Source organism: Hirundo rustica, chromosome 2 (genome assembly GCF_015227805.2).
Source record: "Hirundo rustica isolate bHirRus1 chromosome 2, bHirRus1.pri.v3, whole genome shotgun sequence".
Lineage (NCBI taxonomy): Eukaryota > Metazoa > Chordata > Aves > Passeriformes > Hirundinidae > Hirundo > Hirundo rustica.
The window spans coordinates 104726566-104745020 of record NC_053451.1 but is presented as its reverse complement, the minus strand read 5'-3'; the positions used below and the strand labels follow the sequence as shown (position 1 = coordinate 104745020).

The window sequence follows — 18455 nt, the reverse complement described above, 5'->3', positions numbered from 1 at the left end:
AGTTTTGCAAAATATGGAACTTGTATTTTTTACAATCTAACTACAAATGAATGTTTAACAATGCAAATAAAAGTATTGCAGTGATGGACAATTTTTAAAAAAGCTCCTTTTTAAAAAGCTCCTTTGGGACATTAGTTATTTGATATTCATTTATTTATATAATTCAACATTAACATGCTTATGGGTCCATGTATTTGATCACACAAACATACCCAGTTTGTGCTATTTGTGGCACTCAAGGACTTGCTGTAGTCCAGCACACAAGGGACATGGACCTGTTGGAGTGGATCCAGAGGAGGGTCACAAGGGTGAAGACAGGGCAGGAGCATCTCTGTGAAAGACAGACTCTATGAAAGACAGTGAGGTTGTCTGGGCAGACCTCACCCTGACCTTTCAGTACTTAAAGAGGGCTTACAAAAAAGATGGGGAGAGAATTTCTAGTAGGTCTTGTTGTCATAAGATAATGAGTAAGGGTTTTAAACTGGAGGATGTTAGATTCAGACTAGATATAAGGAAGAAGGTTTTTTACAATGAGGGTGATGAAACACTGGACCAGGTTGCCCAGAGAGGTGGTAAAAGCCCCATCCCCATAAACATTGAAGATCAGGCTGGATGAGGCTCTGAGCAACCTGGTCTAGCGGAAAATGACTGCCTATTGCAGAGGGGTTGGACTAGATGACCTTTAAAGATCCCTTCCAACCCAAACCAATCTATGATTCTATGATAATTTTATTTAAAAGGAAGTATTCAGCACTTCAGTGCCAGCTTCTGAAGAATTTATATTTCAAACAAGACCCATAAGCCTCTGTTGTTCTACATTCAAAACCTTACAGAAATTGATGATAATTTCTGTCCATGAAATTATCCTCTGGCTTCCTTTGAAAAGCCTGAGTCAGTAAATATGGGTCAGACAATTACAATGAAAACACAGATGTACAGAGAAGTTTCAATACAAAAAAATTCCTACTCTGGCTACAGTAAAAAAAGAGATAGTTGTGTCACATAATAGTCACCTGAATTTCTAGTCATGCATACTGATTGATAAATCGTTTTTATCCTGAAGAGTGGCAGAGGAGTTAAGTTGAGCAGGAGAAAATCATCTGGAATTCACTGCACAGAAACATAAATGAAGAACAAAGGAAAACAGAAAGCAATCAAAATAGTTCTGGGACTGCAGAAGTGCTAAGAACCAGGAATTTTAAAAGATATGGTGTATATTTTGAGTGAATTACCCAAGTGCACTCTGCATCATTAACTTATTTTTTATGTACGGCATAAATATGCCATTTGGAAGGAAAGAGTGTTGAGTCTTTTCATGCTTTTACCCTGCTGTGTCATAATGTTCCAGATATTTTAAAGATGAAACAGAGTCTTTCTCTTCAGGAAACTTGGGAGAGAAAAAATAACATTTTGTAAAAGCAACATTTTAGTAATTTAACTAAAGTACTGCCCAGAGAAATATGAATTTTTAATGTGAGTCTTTAAAGAAGTTGTTTCCTGTAAGAGATATTTCAGCGTAAATTTAGCCCCATATTTATGCTCACATGATTGTTATTTTTAACATTTAAAAGTTTTTTAGTAATTACCTTACTGAGAATCTGACAGAAACATTTAGGACATGGTCAGATGTTCACTCTGAAGTTTTCTACAGAAAGGTCAGCCAAGTAAAGGGCATCTCAAAAGCAGTGAGGTAACTGTGAAGTCATTTTTGTCTCTGTCATTCTTTTGATGTATTGGTTATCAGGTTCTGACAGTGATACAGATTTCTAGATTTTGGGTAGTGTGGTCACAGGTCATATCTGAAAACTTAGTTTCTACAGTTGCAGGTACAGCAGTGGAGCCTGTGAGTTTGAATGTTGTGTAGAACTAAGCATGTGCATGAATTCCACATAAAACAGATGTAAATTAATCATGTGCCACATCCAGCAGCCTTGAATGAGACTAAATCTAAAGGCTGTCCCAATAAGAGGACATTCATCAGATCTGGTGTTTGAATTATGGCCTGCAGCCTTGTATAAAATATGATATTTTCAGAGAGCTGTTTTATGATTGATCATGCAAATCCAGAGAAGATTATCTCAGCCTGCAAGAAATTCACACTCATATCTGCCTGATACTGTGCTCCATCTACAAGAAGGGGTTAGGGATCATCCTTTGGATGTGATGTTCTCAAAAGCATGGTGAACTGACTGGTCAATAGAATATGCTGTGGAGATTGTGTACTGGTAGATGAGGGTGTTCTTTGGTTTTCACAGTTTGGAAATTAATTCTCTCTTACATCAGTACTATAATCTTCTCAGATACTCACTATTGTGGGATTTCCCTTTGATATTATTTTTTTCTTTCTTGTGGTGCTCAGTAGGAAATACCTACTTGAAAAAGAGTAACTCCAAATACTCTGGATAATTTCCATTATGCTGTGATCCTATGAGACAATACAATAAAAAATATCAAAAGTACACTTCAACATGTTACAATATCAAAGCTTTTACAACCACAGCAGTTATTTCCAACTTTACCTCCTGTATTGTCAGATATCATGGTTAGTTTCAGTAAATTACCAGCTAACATGATTCATTTTGTTTTAATTTTGATCCGTGTTTTCTTGCTCAGTTTAGCATGCAAACCCAGCAGCAAAACTAAGAAACCTGCAAAGCAGCAGGTTGGTTCATTATTTGCAAACCCATTCCTACATAATTTGCACTCTGGAGTAACTTCTGTTAAATATCTTTGGTCTTGCTCTTTGCCAAATTAGGAAACATGAATAGAATTCTAAGATCATAGTTGTGAGTATAACAGTTTGTGGGAGGAATGCAATTAGGGAGATGTCATGAAGCTGGATCCATTGAAGGTCATCAAGTGCTCCTCAGTTAAGATATTCCTGTAGTCCTCCCTTATGGGGATCTGGTCTATCATCTCTAATTAGCTAATTAGCATACTCTGCTTTGTCATTAAGACTTTTTTCTTCCACACCTGTAGATGATGTTTTAATATACAATGTGAGTTATGATTCATTTCCCCTTTCTCCATCTACAATATTTTTTTCTTCTCCCTTCACACCTGGACATTTCTACATGCACAGGAGTGAAGCACATGCAAAATAAAATAGTAGCAGGATATCAAACACTAAAAATATATGCCCTATTGAGTTAATAATGGTAGGAAGCATTTCGTCTGTGACAAATGGAGTCTGCTGTGGCTGAGATTTACTGCCAATTGTTGGGATATCTCATGTGATAACTAGTATGGTGATTGCACTTGAAAATGGGCCCGAGCACAAACTGGCATTTCCCCTGAGAATACAGATAATGGCAGCCAGTTACTTCTGCAGCTCATGTTCATTCTTCATTCTGTATCCCTTCACCTTTTGTGTCCTGAAGTGTGTAGGGCTGTGTAACAAATCTTTTTATGGTGAAGGGCCATGGAGTGGAAATGCTGGACTTTGGTTTCAGAGGACCTAAACCTTCAGCTGAAGTGCTCTAGTTCTTTCCTCTTGAGGAAAACTTTCTTAGTAGAAGCACTTCTCAAAAGGCAAAAAGGGAAATTTACTGTCTTGAATTTACGAAACAGTCTGTCATGGACATAAGGGCAGCACTCCCAGCACCATGTTCTTGTTGTGTTTGGAGAAAGGAGTTGTCAGGATCCCCATCACAACGTTGATGAGATGGCTTCTCACCATCTGATGCCGTACTTGCAGAAAAATTGTTGTCTTTACCTGGAGCTCTGCTGGGGAGAGTGGTTTGATGGTAGAAGGTAGTTTTGTTGTCAGTTTACAGAAGCAAGGAAACTGTAGTTTGAAGGCTGAAGAACTGGAAAAAGCTTCCTAGGGCAGCTTAGCCTTTGCGTTATGCAGAGAATTCTGCCCCACATAAAATGAGAAATCTTGTCATCTTTACTCTGACCCAATCTTCACTAACTACTTTGTGCCAACGTCACTGCCTATCTCACTCTGAGATAGGCATCACTTGGAGAAAAAAGAAAGATGCAAAAACCCTAGTAGAAGTCCCTTAGGGAATAAAGGTCTTATATCCATACACACAAGATGTTCCTTGGTGTTGCTATTAATTATTTACATAGAAAAACTTGTTGATTACCCTGGGCTAAAAATGCACGTTATAACTTTGCCCACTAAAGCTTTAATTATAGTTTACTGCCATATATCACTCTTAAGCTGCCCCTCAGTTAACAGCAGCCATTTACCTCTCCTGGTGTCCCTGCTCTGACACAGAGTTTGGTGTTTGCATCTTATTCCTGTGCTCACATGGATCAGAGGGGTACAGTTAAACTGCTGTACAGTTGCAAGCAAGGTTATTGCTTTTTTCTCCAGAAACACAGCAGTGCTTTGCTAATAGAGAAACCCTGACATGCTGTGAGCTCTTGAAAGAGCACTGCAGTTTTAGGAAAATGTCTTCATTTGATTGAGTCCCAGCAGCCAAAGCTTGAGTGAGAGAATAGTGTTTTTGCTTCCCAGAGTTTCTGTAATCAGAAGAAAAAAATTAGTTTTCATGGTCTAACCCCAGCCAGCCTCCAGGTACCACACAGGCACTCACTCACTCCCCCACCACTGCTGGGGGGAAGAGAACTGAAAGGATAAAAGTGAGAAAACTCATGGGTTGAAATAAAAACTGTTTAATAAGTAAAGCAAAAGTCATGCAAGCAAGCAAAGCAAAACAAGAAATTAATTCATATCTTCCCAAGGGCAGGCAGGAGTTCAGCCATCTCCAGGAGAGCAGGGCCCCATCACACATATCAGTGACTTGGGAGGACAAACACCATCACTCCAAACATCTCCTCTTCCTCCTTCTTCCCCCCACTATATACTGATCATGACATATAGTTTGGAATATCCTTTGGACAGTTGGGGTGACCAGTCCCAGCTGTGTCTCCTCTCACACACCCCCAGCCTCCTCGCCAGCGTGGCTGTAGGAAAAGCAGAAAAGGCCTTGGCTCTGTGTGAGAACTGCTCAGCAATAACAAAAAACATCTCTGTATTGTCAGCCCTGTGTTCAGCATGAATCCAAAATTTAGCCCCATACCAGCCAGTGTGAAGAAAATTAACTCCACCTCAGCCAAACCAGCACAATTTTCTCTAACGTGGCCTGCAGCTGTCCTGAACTGAGTCTCCACCCCCAACACCACGCCGTGGGCAAGCCCCAGCACATCAGTCCTTGGCAAGTCAAGGGGAGATTTCCTCCTCATTCTCTCGCTGAAGTGTGAAAGAGAGCGGGGAGAACAGACTGGAGGGAGTCTGCTTTCTAGAGGTATGTGTTAGGAGTTTAATTTTGCCAAGTAAACCACAGGGCATATTCTCGTAAATCAAAATGCTTCTACATAAACTAGTTAGGAAAAGATAATGCTTCGTGGTTTTGAAAACTGACTAATAACTTCAAAACAAACACTGAAGAATCAGGAAACATTTTGCTTCAAAGCAAACTGCAAGAACAGATGCTTGTATTTTTTCAAAACAAAAAATATGGGAAATAATCTTTTTTCCAAACTGTATATTCAAGCAGAGCTTTTTAAATTATTATTATTATTATTTAATTATTACTGGAAGAGACAAGCACAAATTAATAACTTGAAGAAGTCTCTCCTAGTTTTTAGAAGATGAGCATCTTGGTGTTCTATCTACACCATACACAAGAGAGTTTGCAGACACGTGGAGATGAACAGGCCTCTACACACAGGCAGAAGTGTCTTCATTGAGCTTCTCCCTTTAAAACATTAATGCCCTTAAAGTAACAAAATAGTTCCAATGCTAGCAGTGTGGGCCCACAAATCTCTGCTCTGTTCTCGAGTGAGAAACATTTCTGGAAGAAAGGTCCAAGAGTTTTGTTTGAAAGCTGAAAATTTTCACAGGTCACTGCTAGTTAATAACTGCATCCCCATGGTCATTCTGTTGATTACTTAGTCCTGAGTATTTGTTAGACTCTTTTATAAAATAACCCCTCTCTTTTCATTGGTGCTGTTCATGACAGATTTTAATAAAAAATAAACTTTGCACTCCGTTGCCTGAGTGAGATGCAATTTCTGGGGTGTCAGCCCTCAAAAGAAGCTCAGAAAGGCAGGAGGCCTCCTGAAGATCTACCAGATGTTGAGGGGTGAGTGAAGTGTGAAGAAATACAGTCAACAGGCTTTTTCTTGCTTACCTCTGTTAGGTGTGTTAAGAGCCCATGAACTACAGCATCTAACAACAGGTACTACTGGAATGTACTCCTCTTGGAAATCTCAGAACAGGTTATCAGGAATCCCAAAACTTCAACTATTTGCTTTGTGAACACATCCAAGTATTTAGGAGAAGGTCCTGTGACTTGAAAGACATCTATCCCAAGTCATATGCATATAAATCCATGCAGAACTAGTTGTAAGCAGGGAACTGTGGGCATTAGCAATTGGAGGGCAGGAACAACATCACACTGATCGCTGTTAGAGAGGTATGAGAGAGAGGAGAGCAATGCTGTCTCTCTGTTTCTGGGCATTGTCCTGCCAGTGTTAGGTATGCCTGGAGCAATCAGACACTGAAATGACAGAAATCATCAGAAACACAAAATAATAGGCTATTCCAGTAATTCCCACCTTATACAGTTCAAAATGTGTTCAGCACAAGGTTTTTCAAGTGCTGCATGAGAGTGAAAAGGCTAACTGCTTTGGAATGCACGAAGTGTGACTTCCCACGTTAGTAACAGCTCAGATAGTTTTATCAAATCTACATAAATTGTAGCCAATTAAGCTGACAGTATGATCTGAAATATCTCAGCTCTGATGTGATAATCAAACGAATTTTCTTCTAAATTTAGTGCCTCATCATTTTGTTTTATAGTTTTTATTCATTTCATTTGATAGAAGACTACCTAATTATGTTCTCACAGCCTTGTGCTTAAAATCCACATAAATTACTGCACTACTGTATTTTGTCATCTGTTGCAGCACTGGCTCGATGTGGCATGAGCCTTGTGACCCCTGTCCAGGAGCAGGCCATCTACAAGCGTCCCAAGCCCTGTTTTGTACCTGCTTCAGCCACCAAAGTGCTCCTGGTGCTTCTTCTTTTGAGAAATGTAGCTCTTTTAGTGCCAAGGCTACCTCTGTTTCACACTTGTTCACAAATTTCTTCAGAGAAATTCACTTTGCTGTGTGTAGGTAGAACATTGTATGTAGGTAGAGCTCACTGTGACACTGATCCCAACATCCATTGCCCCATTGTAAACACTACTGAGGAAATACTAAGCTTCCAGTTATTGGGGTTTGCTGACCCTGCTGCTCTTTTAACCTCCTAATTCCCCTTTGATTTGCTAAAGAAGTCTCAAATACACTGTATTTCCATGTGAACAAAGGAGCACAGCATAAATGAGTGTTTTCCTGCAGAAATATGTATTAGTTTTACTCTCAGTGTTGGTCATAATTTCTTTTTCAAATTTGATTTGCTGCGGGTTGTAGCTAGCTGAAGGGAGACTCAGCTGAACTAACCTTTACTTCAGCTTGGGAACAAGTATAATGCCTGTTTTTTGTCTTGCCATTTGCTGGTTATAACAGTAGGGCTGTATTTTCTTCTGACTGCTATTGACTGAGGTTCATGTACAGACACAGGTTCCATAAAAGCAGAATACAGCCCTCAGTCTCAGTGTTCAGAACTCACTCCCCCACCTTGGTAAAGTTGATGTAGCATTGCTTTCAATTTAATAATTCAGTCATTCAACGGATAAAAGAAATAAATTGAGTCCTTCAGCTTTTAGCTCTCCTGGGTCTTTGTTCTCATTTATTGCCTTGGAGCACACCTTGTCTTAAAATTGCTGTTACTCCTACGTGAATTTGCAGAGCCTTTCGGGGCACAGAAAAGCAATCTCGAGCAAATAATGGCTGTGGCCGTGGATGCGCCCAGGGAAGGAGAGGGCGCTGGCCGAGCTCCCCGCTAAGGATGCGCGACTGGAGCGGGGTCGTGTCCGCAGCCCCGGCAGCAGGAATGCTGCTGCGCACAAAGGGAGAGCAGGGCTGCCCAAATTGCTTTGACTGTGGAAACATCAAAGCACTAAAAGCTTCCCCCAAAGCCAAACTGCTCCTGTTCTGAGGGAAGGATGATGACAATAACTGGCTAGTGCTGTTTCAAAGCTTTGCAACCTGCTGCCTTTATACGGAAGATGAAACCAACACAAAGTACGTACTGAAATGGAAGAAGATGCATATCCAAGGACTTGAAACCAAATATTTGAGCTAAAATAGACAGAATACAGGAAAAAGGACACCTTTGGTTTTTCTGTGTTTATAAATCACACTGCTCTTGAGTGCAGTATCCTTCCCACAGGTTGTTAAAGATAGAATACAGTATGTCCTATGCTAAAATGAGTCTCAGACCTCCATTAAATACTTAATGAAGGATCTCTAACCTTTTAATTTTGAATTTCTCAATTTCCTTGGTTTTGTGGTTTTGTCTGAAAATATTTGAATTGATCTGTCTGTTCAGGCCTTGAATGGAAGCATTTATTTTTGAGAAATATGTTCTATTTCTCTCTTTTAGTTCTCAAGAAAAGAAGAGCTCTCTCTGTGAAGACAAGGCATATTTTCAGTTTTTCAGTCCATTTTGCTGAAAGTAAAGTGAGTCCAGATGGGTATATCACACATGTACACTTTTTTTAGTTTAAGCCCTTCATTAAAAAAGTAAGAAATAATGTAGTACCGCATCTCTTTCTGCTTTTTATATGCTTTTAAAAATTCTATTTTGAAATAGAATTGATATGCTATCTTATATTTGAATAATTACTCTGGGGCAAATTAATTCTGCAGCTAGGTGTTGTCTGTCCCAGTTAACTATGGTTTAACACATCAGCAGACAACACCTGAGCCACTGCTGAGTTTGTGAATGCTCCAAAGTCTGTCACAAACCGTGTTTGTGTTCTGCTTTACATGTGTAGAGAACAAAAACCTGGCCAAACCTGTGTTAAACCAGGCCACAGAACACCACTCTGTTGATAAGCAGCGGCTTTCTGGGCCATGTCCAAGTGTGAAGTCATCTGCAGTTTGGTTGAAATTAAAAAAAACCACAAACCTGAGGATGACAAATAGGGTGATCAGCTCCAACTTCTGCAATGCTTTGCTTTAATAGACACCATAGAGGTAAGTGGAGGCTGGCTCTCAGAGAAGCTTGTGTCTACCTGAGGTTAAAAGTCTCATTTTTGAGCTAAAGATCTACCATCCTTCAGAAAACTCAAGTTCTTGGGGCTCCATCTGCAGTGAGATTTTTGGCATCTTAGCCATTTGCATCAAGGCAGGCCCGTGGTATGAAAATCATGTGCAATGGCAGTGGAGTACCTTGAGCCAATGGAGCATTCCTTGACATCCCTCCACAGTGTCTGGGATTTTATTGGCAGCATGTGGAGCAGATCCATGTTGGGCAGAATGATGCAGGCAGCTCCAGATGGCCGTCAAGGATGGCAGAACACATGGCACTGCTGTGTTCTGACCTGCCTCAGAGAGACAACTCACTTCTGTGCCTCCCAGTGCTCTTTGCCGTGGAGGTGCATGGATCTCTTGCAAGATCTACCAGAGGGAACAGCTGCCTAAACTCCAGCTTTGGTAAACACTTGCTGGCTCGCTGGCTTCATCACTAAAAAGGGGAGCTGAAGTGCCTCAGACCCCGAGGGCAGGCAGGCAGGAGTGGAGAACAGCTGGCCCACACTATGGCACTGCCCTCTGCCTCAACGGCTGGATCCCAGGGATGAATGAAGGCCAGCATTGTCTCCCCTTGCCAGGGCGCTCTAGCCTTGCTCAGGGATAAGTCCTGGCTCCTCCCAACAGGAAACTGGCTGTAAAGAGATGTACAGGGTTGCAGAGAGAGGAAAATGGAAGCATAGAGTCCTGTCTCACCCACAGTCCTCAGTGCTTCTGATCACACAGGTCCCTTCAGAAACCACACTTCTGCCATCTCAACAAGTTGGTTTTGGATGTACTGTTACGAACCCTTGAGACTCTTCTGCAAGCAGCATGATGAAGCTTGTGTGGAAAGCTGTTTAGACATAGCTAATAGAAAAAAATTGAAAACAATCAGATTTTTTCCCCTGGAGCTTCAGCAATGTCCTCAGTAAAGCCAGGAGACATTTGCCGTCGCCCTGGATAAACAGCGTGGACTGTCTCCTCCAGATATGCTCCAACTTTTTTAAAAGTAGGTAGAAAAACTTGCAAACATGCAAGAGAAGGGATGTGCTGGTACCCCCTCCCTTCTGCCTTGGCTCGGTTATTATCACACACATACACAGCCAGGAAGCGTGAATAAACCAGGTCAGGTCTTTCTTTGCCTCAAAAGGATTAAACCCCACAATTCTTGCTTCCCTGGAGACTGCAGACTACCTTGGCAGAGGGGCCCTTTCTAGACTTCAAGCTCAAAGCTCAGCTGCTGTGCAGAAATGAATTAAAATTAATCTGTATACGAGTCACTCTGATGGCAGCTTAGCCATGTGGAGCTCAACTGGCAGTAAGGAAACTTGCTTCCATGTGCCTGTGGGTTGCTGTGTACCATGTCTAAAGGCTAATTTGTGTCGCAACCATCTCCTCAAGCTGTGCTTTGAAAGAAACCAGGGTGGCTGTATGCTGCTGCTGTGTTTTTGTACAGTCTGATGCAATTATGTAGGTGCTGAGGAGGACAATCACTGTGGAAACCCACCAAGTTTCTGGGTGCTGCTCAGGTTTACACATCTCCCTGGCACTCAGATGAGCAGGGTTATTTAAACTCAGGTCATTTCAGATGGGCATGAGCACAGTTGGAGGTTACAGTGTAGCTGGTTCTTGGTTTTCAGGATGATAATTTTGGATAGAAGTATTAACCTACATCTCATTTGCACCTGAGGCATCCAAATTGCTGGGACTGTCCTCCAGTGGTAAGGAGCTCAGCCCCAAGTGGGAACTGTGCCCATAAATCACTTATATGCATCTCAAAATCACACTCCAGTTTTGAATCTTCAAATTTCATATTGCTCACTGCTAACGGTGAGTGGGGCTCTGTCTCTCTGCAGTCAAATCCAGCACCTGTGCTGGTACAGCTGTGTGAGTGCTCCAGCAGGAGCTGCTGCACACGTTCTGAGAGGAGCCTTTCTGCTGAGCTGAGCAGAAGAAATCTTTTCCACAGAAACTGTAGATCATGGCCATGCAAATTCAAACCCAAAATATAACTGGTCTCTGGTGCCTGTTTTTTAACAGCAGGTAATTCCTCTCAGCTTTTCTTTCTATTTCTCGGTGGAAACATTTTTTTTTCCCTTTTCAGTTTGTTTAGTCAAAAAACCAATTTTCTGTTTCGAAACATGGTGCCGTGGGAAAGTTTAGTTCTCCCATATGTCTTCCAGTCAATCCTAGTAACTCATTTCTAAATGCTCACCTGTCACAGATTGCAAATCAAGTATTAACAGGACAGGCAACCTGTTGTAACACTTTCATTTATGTTTTGAAGAAACCTATATATTCCTAGGCAAATGATGGGCTTACCTTTGAAACCCTGATAAATGACAAAATCCTATGAGCACAGCATATATGTGTGCGCATATATATATATATAGTTTACTGATATGAAAATCTACACGTGTTCTGTGGATTTATGTATCAAATATTACTCTAGTTGTCCAAAGGCAGAGACAAACTTCCCCAGTACCTGCAGTAGCTTTGAAGAAGTGAGATAATATGAATTGAACATATCCTGCATGAACCAGATGTCAGAATACACAGTTTTCTAATGCAGTCAGTAACATGCCAAGTTAAATTAACAGCCTGTACATGATGTCTTGGCTTCATGCTTTTCCATCTCTGAGGAGATCCTCTGGGTTAGGTGCAAGACGGCTGTCAGATTTCCAGAGCTGATAAGGAACCCTCACTTTTCCATGGCAAAGGAGCCATAAAACCTAGGATGAGACTTAAATATGCAGAAGAGTCTGCAGAGAATGTGGGTTATGGAAAAATGATGTTGGGTTTTGAGTTGGCAATCGTTTTCTTGCCACCCTTTCCTTTTCCTCCCATTTGCTATATTTTTCAATATATTTTGCTTCATACAAAGTGCTGAGAATTTCAGGAAAAGTATTTGCAAAATGCGCAAAGACAACTAAGTCTTGATTTAAACATATTGAAAATAAAACCACAGACAACTTCTGTCTCATCTGTGAGTATATTTGCAGGGATGTGACCATTGTCTCAGGCCCTCTCTTTTTATTGCACATGCCAGAGTTATATTGAAGAAAACAGGTGGATGATTAGTACCACGTTCAGTTGTGCTGTGATATTATCTGTAGGCATATCAGATGTACACTATATTTGTATGGAACAACACTCACTCATATATTCTGTGAGAAGAAGCCATATGACCAGGAGAAAGTACCATTTTTAGAAGCTGTAACTAGCACAGAGAGTCAAATGTGGGTTATTTTCAGTACAGACTGGGCAGAAGAGGCAGAATTCATGATGAATAAATTGGATATTGCTGCCCAAATAGAGATAGCTGAGATTTCTATTTTCTTTCTTGGAGAGGAGCCTCTTCTCAGTGTCTTCAAGATCGCAGAGCTTGCTGCTAATGCATTGAGGTAAAAGAAATTAGTCTTAGAGAGCTTAGGGATAGGGATTGCTTCAGGTTCAGCAGCACCTGGCTGGCCCCAGCCCCAACACCCCCATGCTGCCCATCCTTGTTCCTGCAGTGGAGCTGTACTGAGGAGACACCTGCCTCCACACCAGCCTCACAGTTGAGAAGAAGTAGCTTCCCTTGCCTCCAGAGCCCAGCAAGGACCACTAAATGTCACTTCAGCTGACTGGGATCTCTGGGCAAACCTTCTCTTTCAGTAGCAGAGCAACACACAACAGTGTGTGCTGCTCTCACAGAGCTGCAAACTGTCCAAGTGCCCACGATATCCCTGAAAAGTCCTGAAAGAACCGAAATTACAGCAGAGCTGTGTTCCTTTCCTGAGGTTTCCAAACAAACACAGATCCTGGCAAAGCCCTCACTAGTGTTCAGCTCTAAGATGCTTCTGAAGTGAATTCTCTTTGTAGCTTTATTTGCAGTTTAGTTTTAAAGTGGGGAGTGGATCAGGCAGTGGCAGGGGAGCATCTGTAGGATGATCCCTCCTCCCCAGGGTGGCAGGTCAAGGGGCAGTAGCCCTCTGTTCAAAAAGGGTCTGTAGACGTCACTGCTGCATTTTTTCCCTTTAATTCCAATAGCAGAAGCAGGTAGGTTGCGCTGCTGCCCTTCTATGTTTCCCTGGCTACCACAGAAATGTGGTTGTTTTACTTTCCCCAGCCTCTCCTCAATAGTTATGTAAAGGAACAGCGTGTCCTTCAGCTGCTTCAGGAATCTGAAGTGCTAAAAATGCAAAAGACTCTTTTCTGACAGTCTTTTATCTTCTCGTGCTTCTGGGTTTGCCGTTAATAAAGACTATTTTTTTTCCCAAGGATTAGTTTTCAAATGAATTGTGGCTTTGTCAACTCTATTGATATAATGATTTAGTACAGAACATTGCCCAAAGGGTTAATCGTGAATCTGGTTTATTTACACTGTTGATTGTTGGTAGGATGTGAGTTTGGGATTTTTACTTTTTATTTTGTAAAACAAACAAACAAATACATAAATAAATAAATAAATAAATAAATAAAAGCAGTAACTGTTACAGTGAGATAAATCTCAGTCAAAACATATTGGTAAATACTGCATCGTGGCAGTAACTCTTCAGGGAAACTAGAGGGCAAGCTTCTAAAGTACTTTGAGCTCGGTAAACCTGCAATTAGGTATCTCCTCAGCTTCCCGAAGAAATGCAAAGTGCCTCATTCCTAGGGGCTTGCATGTTTAATCAGCTAAATGCTTTCAAAATACTGCCCTGGGAGGGCTCAGGAAGCCTGCTGCATAAAAATAATAGTCATTGCTGTGTGTCAGCAGTCAAGCAGCTCCTAATCTAAGTCTACTGATTATTATACCCAATATAACTGAGCTGTCTTTTGCTTATCCCTCCACTCGTCTCAAATTTTCATGCCATGAATTGTGTCTTATTGTGTACTAGAAATCACTGTGGGCCAAATAGGGTTTTATTATAATTGTTATCATTATTGTTATATGTGTGAGTACTGCTTAGCTTCTACATGGGACTTGGCTTCTGACACATTCATAATTTTTTTTTTTTTTTTTTTTTTTAATACTTCCTATGGGTCAACCTTTGAGTCTGGGGGAACTGGGTATACAGCTCATTTTCAGAGCTTGGAGTTGTCACAATGAATCTTGAAGGGCAGCATTAAAGTGTTTGGCATCACACACGAATGAAGGTGCAGATCAGTGCATCAGGAGGCTGAGGTGGGGTAGAGGCTGTGGAACCATTTGGGAATGTCAGGTTTATGTTATACTGCAGATTTAGGCCCTGCCCTCAGCTGAACCACAAGGGAGCAGGAATAGCAGGGTTAAACCATACTATTTACAGTTAGAAAAAAAAAAAAATAGGATATTTTTCCTCTGATTTGGGATGCTAAGAATGTTAGGAGCTTCTGAATGTTTGGAGTGTTGAGCAGGGATTAGGGTTTTTGAGTCTGTCAGACCTGAAATTGCTGACCCTTGGAAGCCCCCAAAGTCAAAGAGCAGCACCAGCCTCTTGGGCAGCTGCTGGGATACAAAACTGGCCAGATCAGTCATGCTCAGTGTTCCATGTTGCATCAGGAGAATTGCTGAAAGCCAAATGTTTCCATAAAAAGTTATATTTTCAAAGCACAAAACTTTCCCAGTGGAGTAATGTTCCATGAGAAAAATGTTGGACCATTTTGACTCTTGGCATACTCTAAGGTACAAAAACTCATTGCATTTTAAATAAATTTCAGCAGCCTCAGCCCATGCCAACTCTCAAGCAACAAATCAAACAAACTCGGCTTTTTCTCCAGTAATTATCCAACCTGATAATTCTCTTGTCATTTCACCTTTTGCTTCACTGAAGGAAGAAGGGGCGTGTCTGCAGTACACCAAGATGCTGTTGCTTCTATTTTCATTGCCCTGGAACTTGAAATTCATAAACTGTCATGCTATAAATATATAAATAATTTAAATCCTAAAGTGAGCATATACAAACAACCCCAAAAATCAATTACCTCCAGGATACACATGATCAGACTTTGTTTTCTAAAACTTTTTTTTTAACATAATAATATCTAAAAACAACATTAAATGTGTCTATTTTTCAGGGACAAACAAGACAACAGTCTGCCTTGCCAAAGTTTGAACACATAGTTTTTGAAAGTCTAACCAGTCAACACCCAGTGCTTAGACCTTTCTTCTCAACCATTAAAGTTGCACGAAAATAAAAGTATTTGCCATAAAAAGTCAGCACCAGAGCTAGGATCCTGGACAATATGTGAATTCTTATGGGTAATGAAATAAAAATCTTCAGATAATATTAAAATCTGAAAAAACAGGCAGTATGGAAGGTAAGGGTGTTTATGTGTTTGTCATTGCACGAGAATGAACATACTGTACAGTTTGCCTTATATTGTGTTGCCTGAATTTTATGATTCATAACAATTTTCCTCATACCATCTCATAGCTACAAAATTATGTGTGGGTACAAAACAAGCACAGCAATGCTGAATCATCTTTTCTGCATACCAGTAAGTCTCTGAAGTAGCCTACCCCACTTTAAGTATAGGGGAAAGAAAACTTGGTATTTCTATCTTAATATTTGAATATGAATAATCACTATTAGGCTTCATGTTCAGTCTTCACTGATGAACTGATGCTTACGTGAGCCATTTATCAATTCAATATTATTTTAATATGTGCTTCTTATCATTAAGTTCCTCAATTTTTTTGAGAAAGAAAAAGTCACAGACTCCATGAAAGTCAGCTGTCAACAATGATCAGTGGCACTTTAGAAATGCCGTTACTGAGGGACTCCACAGGAATCAGCAGCGTGCCAGATATTTCACTTTCCACAGTCTTTGTCCCTGCAGCTCTACCATCTCCAGCAAAAATAATTTCTTAACCTTTTGCTTACCATTTTTAATTTAAAAAATACACACAATATTTAAACCCTTCTCTGTATGTGAAAACCATGCAGACATGAAGCAGTGTTGCTAAGCACTGGGAGTGTGTCTCTGGAGAAAATGCCAGCTTATCAGGAGTTTTAAGTGGCAGCCAGCATGACAATAGCAAAAGACATGAGCATCCAGGTGTGAAATCATAGAACCTTTCCAGCCACAGCATTTTGCTGTGTGATAGGTTGCATTTGGATTTCTGAGACTGTTTCATACATAATTTTGGGTAAAGCTTTAATATTTGATTGTAGAGCCAGCACAAATGAAATGCCAAAGTACAAGAAGTCCAAGGACAGTGCCTTCCTCCAGACTTTCTTTTGTGCAAAACAACTTGAAAATCGTTGTTCATAATTTAATTATGCATTTTAGAGTTCATATGGCATGAGGCAGCACAATCTTGAGGGTGATATCCCACCCCTACAATGGCTTTTATTGCACTGTTTGAGGGACTACAGTAAAACTGCTGAAAGGATTCACCTGGAAGAGTCTTCACCCTACCATAAAAATGTCACTAAAAATAACATCATCTTCCTCTAAATTTCAGCCTCCCCAAATAAAATATTTCTCTAGAAAAACAAAACTGGGTGGCCAGAATTTTCCCAGAAAAGCATGGAATAGCTGGGGATTTTCAGTTTCCTGAGAATGAATCCAAATTTGTAAACTAAATCGGGTACTTTTCTCAACAAGCTTTGATTTGTTAGATTTCCAGCATTCTGTACACCCCAAGTAACAACATTTGGAAGCATTTCAAACAGCTGTTGTTCAGGAGCTTCAAACCCTTGATGCCATGGGTCTGGTGCAGACACAAGCCACTAAGGTCATCATGGAATTTCACAGTCCAAGCTATTGGAGGGTTTACAAGGCTGGGAGATGTCTCACCAAACGTCCTCCTCCTGTGCCAGGCACAGCTCCTGCTGCTGGGTCTCTGTGCCGAGTGCCTGGCCAAGGCACTGCCGTGCTGCTGGGCTGAGGCTTCCACAGGAGAGGGGCTGCCACGAGCAGCAGAAAGGGATTGAGAGGTGCAAAATGGCTTTGGTCCCCCTGATGGTGCTGTCCTACGTGGGATGTGAGGAGGTTTGGCTTTTTGGAGCTGTAATGCTTCTGGTGGGTTCCATCATGATCCAGACCAAAGGCTGTGGCTGCCACACAAGTCACTTTTGAAGCAATCCAGGAATTCTGTGTTTTGGCTGTATAATAATTTGACCATGTTTGATCCAGGTTGCAGCATTCAGTACCAGTAATCATGTTCTTGCCTTTGTACTTCAGCTGCAGACAGCCTCTGAGGTATTTTCCCCATGTCATCTCTGTGGTGGGCTGCCAAGTGCTGACTGCAGGGAGCCTCTGCAGCAAGAGCACTCACCACCATATACATTTTCTCCTAGCTGGAAATTTTGTTTTCAGAGACATGTCCTGGCTCAGAAACCCCAGTCAGGCAATTAACTCTCAGAGGGTGAATTTCATATTGCATCACCACTCTCAGAACAAGAAAGATGTCCCATTGTTTTAAATGTCACAGCTTTTTTTGACTTCCTCTTGATATTTTTATAGTTTATTTTGGGTTTTTTTGTTTGTCTGTTTTTCTGTACTGAACATTTTACCAATCACTATTTTGTTTGTATTAGTGCTTTGTCTGGTCCCTTCCATATAGATCTTTGTCTTGTTGACATCACAATTACCAGTCCATAAGGGCTCCTAGCAACCTATTTTCTTTTCCGTGCTATGCCACCACCCAGGTGCATTGCTACTGGATATTTTCCACCCTGTGCCTGCAAGCAGTTGAGTGGTTTTGGTTATCATTGGAGAAATCAATAGGATTTGTTGCGCTCAAAGGAGGTAACAAACACTTAGCAGGATCAACCATTAGGCTTTCGTTTCCTTACTGATGCATTTGCTACAATGGTGATTACTGAATATTCACTGTCTGCTGTTATGGGGAATGAAAATGAAATGCAACTAAACTGTCCAAGAAATCCCTCTCCAATCTCGCTAACATAAACTTTTTGCTACTTATGCTCTTCAAGTCATTTTGCTTCATTGACAGACTATTTGGGTGTACTTGCTAATATGGTCAGGATGATAGCTGACAGCCATGACCAAGCTCTTGAGTGATGCCTACACTGGAAACAAATGCTTTTTAACAGAGATTGTATGGGTGAGTGAGAACCATTTAACATAAACTCAGAGAACAATTTTCTCTATATTGATAAATAATTGCACAGTATAATAATTATAGGCACGCACAGGCATGGACTCGTCAGAGCTTACTAAAGTGCTAGAAAGAAAAAGCTTTTTTTTTCTTCAGAAGACACTAATTTAAAAGGTAGAAAGTGCTGCAGCGTAGTTCTCATTAAGAGAGGTAAAAAGAGCCACTGCAGCTCCTTATGAACAACTTTAATCACAGCATATGGTATATGCTGCTTAATCTTTGTTAGCCATTATGA

At 40.9% G+C, this 18455-nt stretch overlaps 1 protein-coding gene across 5 annotated transcripts in view; it reads left to right on the top strand.

Annotated features, from left to right (window-relative positions):
• SMPX (small muscle protein X-linked) overlaps nt 1-18455 on the top strand; it is a 43249-nt gene that overhangs the window by 12928 nt on the left and 11866 nt on the right. The window contains exon 5 of one of the 5 annotated variants that reach the window (XM_040053724.1): nt 8510-8605. The exons of 3 other annotated variants lie outside the window; for them this stretch is intronic. The gene's annotated coding sequence lies outside the window, so the exon portion shown is untranslated. Of the gene's footprint in view, nt 1-6927; nt 7723-8509; nt 8606-18455 lie in introns of those variants that run through there. One more of the 5 variants, XM_040053731.1, reaches the window with a different exon arrangement.